This window comes from Mercenaria mercenaria, chromosome 15, assembly GCF_021730395.1.
Source record: "Mercenaria mercenaria strain notata chromosome 15, MADL_Memer_1, whole genome shotgun sequence".
Taxonomy (NCBI): Eukaryota; Metazoa; Mollusca; class Bivalvia; order Venerida; family Veneridae; genus Mercenaria; species Mercenaria mercenaria.
Window position 1 is genome coordinate 61,964,933 of NC_069375.1, and position 3,377 is coordinate 61,968,309.

Below are 3,377 nucleotides of genomic sequence, written 5' to 3' on the forward strand. Positions count from 1 at the left end.
AAGTATTATCTGAACAGCTAACTGTCTATTTTTAACATATTTTTGATAATTTCCTCTGTGCTTTCAGAAAAGGTTATGGATGCCAAACAACTCTTCTAAGACTGCTGAAGGATTGGAGGCAGGCTCTAGATAATAAAGAATACATTGCAGCAATCTTAATGGATCTTTCAAAAGCTTTTGACAGTTTGCCCAACGAAATTTTATTATCAAAATTAACTGAATATGGATTATCAGAGCCCGCCTCAAACCTTCTTCAGTCTTACCTTTCAAATCGTAAACAGCAAATTAAAGTGGGAAATATTGTTAGTTCAAGGGCAAGTATAAGCAAAAGGGTACCACAAGGCTCCATTCTCCAAATTTCAGTGAAGTTATTCAAGTCTTTCAAAATGAAAGTAATGTTCTTATTGACTGGTTCAGAGTGAACAAAATGCAAACTAATCCAGACAAATTCCAAGCTATAGCAGTTGGCAAGAAATCCTTGCTTAAAAACTGGCCTTCGCAGCATAACCTGTGAAGATACTGTTTAGCTCCTAGGTACAGATATTGACTATAAACTATATTTTGAAAGTCACATTGGTAACATTTGCAAGAAAGTCGATAAACAATTAAACGTCATTAAGGAAAAAAGGTAAAAATTTAAATAAGCTCAACAAATTGACTATTTCCCACACTTTTATTTTATCGGATTTTATTTTTTGTCCAGTGGCTTGGCATTTTTGCTCTGAAAATTTTACTAAGAAAATGGAAAAACTGCAAGAAAGGGCACTGCTCAAAATTTGTTTTCGATGATTATTTATCCTCCTATTCTGATTTATTGTGTTAAGTAAAATTGCCTTACTTACATATAAGAAGAATGCGTATAATGGCTATTGAAACGTTCAAAATCCTAAGTGGTCTTGCCCCCATGGTTCTCTGTGACTTAGTTGTAAAAAGGAGTTCTTCATTAAACCTTACATATTTTAATATTTTACAGGTACCTAGAGTTAACACTACAAATTATGGTAAGCACTCCTACAGATATGCTGCTCCTGTGTTATGAAACTCTCTCCCAGATGATTATAGATTCTGTACTAACTTTAGTCAGTTTAAAAATCTTATATAGTCATGGAATGGCTCAATTTGTAAATGTTTCTCCTGCTCCTGTGGGGACACAGGCATAGCATAAAGTTAAGTGCATGCTTGGCATAGTGTATTCTCAAGCTTAAGTTTGCTTTTGTTCCTTTTCATTTTATTTTTGTTCTAATACTTTATATATACAAGCTATTGATTTTGCTTTTGTCGGTCTAGTTACTGCTGTTGTGTTTGCTGTATGTAGTTTTTGTCTTCCAGTATTTGCTTTAGGTAAATGTTGAGTCTATTTAACACCTGCTCTCATTTGCATTTAGATGATATATCTTGCTTTAGTTCATGTTGTGTCTAATATGTTTACTATAATAATATACCTTGTTAGAGTCAATCTAACATGTAACTGAGTACTATTTGCCTTGAATGTGAAGTACTTTTATGCTAAGCAACCCTGCCTCTCTGTTGACAAGTCTGATGATAGAGTTTACATGATTGTGTTTATATGATCAATTCTTAAACTTAAATACTTTGTAACCATAATATATGAATCTGTAATTCTTATTTGCCCTTCAATTAATGATCATTGAATTACACTATGAAAAAGATGCTATATAATCAGGTCATTACAAATCTGATTGAGTGATTTTCTGAATTTTTAAGATATTTTTTATCTATGGCACCTTTGCCCCATATTCCTGGTCACCTTGTAGCTAATTCTTCTTTTAAGCAGTTTTAAACCAAAGTTGGTATGATAAGCATGTTTCTCATAGATCTTATGTTGTAAATTATCCTTTCTTATTTGTAGCCTATTTACTTTTGTTAACCTACACTTGTTATATATTTGGTTAAAAAGCTCATCAGAGCTTATGTTACTTGTAATTGTCTTGCCTACTCAAAATAAATCTCATCTCATCTCATCCCATCCCATCCCATCCCATCTTATCTTATCTTAAGGTCAGTGAAAGCCTGGCAAGCTTCACTGTCAGTCTAAATACTTCCATGCACTAATCGGTCATGTCGTTTTTATTTTTAACATTGTTTGTAGACGTCTTCCATTTTACGTTTCATCATGTAACATAAGTTATTTTAACAGATTGTCCTCAACCTCTCAGTTATGATCAGTAAATAATTTTTGGGACTTACCCCGTAGACGTAGAAGTAGAAGTAGAATGTGATTTGGTTCAAAATGGTGGGAAAAAACCACGGTACTGGTTGAGGACCACCAAATCCGGACGACCACCAAACTGGACAGTTTCGTAGCTGCTAAAGTTTGCTGTATTTTTAGCAATCTTTTATAAGTCAAACACACATTTGATTTTTTAACAATGATGTGGAATTATATCTGACAAAAATAACTTATTGAGGATGAAATTTCATTTTTTGATTTCGTCATTCATACTGAAGCATGAAACTATTATGGGGGATTTGGAAATCCGCACTGCATTTCTTACTACCATATAGCAGTTTTCCAAACAAAAAAATCTGAATAAAATTTATATCTTTCAGGCCAATAATGAATACTCGTTTTTACATTACATAGCAAAATGTCATCAGTACAGAGGTTCCCATAAGTTGTAAAAAAAAACTGTCCAGATATATGGTACTGCCAAGCAGTGAAAGTAAGTAGTTTAGTTGACCCTACATTCGGCCCTGGAAAGGGCATTAATCATTCGTTAGGGGTAAACAAATTAAGTCTGCTTCTTGACGGTGCACCTAACTATGTTCATGTGAAATTTCACAGTTGTAATGAAGGAAATAAAAGAGAAAATGGTGAAAAACCTCTAAAAGTGTCCGGTTGGTGGCCCCCGACCAGTATGCCTAAAGTGCGAAAATAAGGTTATTTTCGCGAAAATAAGATTTTTTACGAAAATAATAAGCCATATTTTTTTCTTTTATATCTAAATTAAATTTATTTTATATCATTATATAGACACTTATAAAGCAAAAATAACTGATTTTAGTCCAACAATTAAAATCGTCAAAATCGCTTATGAAAATAACTTTTCATATGCGAAAATAAGCTATATATTTTTTCTTTTATATCTAAGTTAAATTTATTTTGTATCATTATACAGAAACGATCATAACACACCCCATGTTAATTGTGATTGTAATTTATTCTGTTGAATAGTTGTGTTGAGTTCAAATATTTTAGGGAGTTTGGAAGGCATGCAAAATTGCAATAGTGTTCTGTATCTATGAAGAATACAGGAAAAATATCGCCTTTAAAATTTGGCGGTGCGAGGCCGTTATTTAGTGGCAAACAACCAAGAACGTGTTACAATTTTCACAATACAAAATTATTCTGAGGC